General features: G+C 39.4%; 1 pseudogene; it reads right to left on the bottom strand.

Annotated features, from left to right (window-relative positions):
- Nucleotides 1–558: 558 nt before the first annotated feature.
- Nucleotides 559–678, bottom strand: LOC146061856 (5S ribosomal RNA; annotated as a pseudogene).
- Nucleotides 679–941: the final 263 nt, after the last annotated feature.

The raw sequence follows: 941 nt of genomic DNA, 5'->3' as shown, positions 1-941 counted from the left end.
TTTATATCCATCAAGTGTGGTAATAGCAGGTCAACCCAAAAAGGTTGACACAAGCAAAATATCGAGTGGGGGTTTTTGTTTGCTCGGGAGAGGGCAAACGCAAGACAGAAAAAAGGCTTTGTGGGCGCACTCTTGTTTTTGTAAATATGAAATTAGTTTAAAACTTAACATTTATTTCGATCTTTTAATATAGAGTAACCAAGGTTTTGAAAAAATATCCAAAGTTTTGAAAAAATAATAATAAGAAGAAGAAGAAAGAGAGTACAAGGGGTGAGGAAAGGGCACCAATTGTATAAAACATATAATACATAAAATGTTGTGTGATGGCACTTTTCACTTTTCACACCTTACTCTCCATTCAGCGCATTACGTCCTTATCATCATTGATATATGGACAATGTGATTATGGGCAAAAATGAATGGTTTTGATCCCTTATATATCCCTACAGGTGATCTAAACCTATGTTACCCCAGCAACGGTATTTATGGTATTTTCACAGCTTGTATTGCTCATGCAGTAGGTGTATCCAGTGCAATTATCTTAGGGATACCTCTATATTAATACCACACCAGATGTTCTTCAAGGGTCCCCCACAAGAATACTATTCTGGCCCGTCACTGCTTAGCTTCCAAGTTCGGAAAGTATTTGGGCAGTTCCAGTGAGGTATGGTGGTATTTTTTTGAGGATTACTTCCCAAAATTCAGATTGCCTGGTTAACTGCGGTTAGAGCATTAATATCTGACTGGATACCCAACCTGTATGGCCAACTGCGGTTAGAGCATTAATATCTGACTGGATACCCAACTTGTATGGCCATCAATGGACTTACAGCTAAATACTTGTCCTCAAAATTGCTGCAGTTTATGACATAACAAAGGAAAAAAATGAGAGGGGGGGGTGGGGGGGAGATGGGAAGTTGGGGGATAGGGAAGGGGGGGTA

This window comes from Crinia signifera, chromosome 2 (genome assembly GCF_055691185.1).
Source record: "Crinia signifera chromosome 2, ASM5569118v1, whole genome shotgun sequence".
Taxonomy (NCBI): Eukaryota; Metazoa; Chordata; class Amphibia; order Anura; family Myobatrachidae; genus Crinia; species Crinia signifera.
This window is presented reverse-complemented; position numbering and strand designations above follow the sequence as displayed.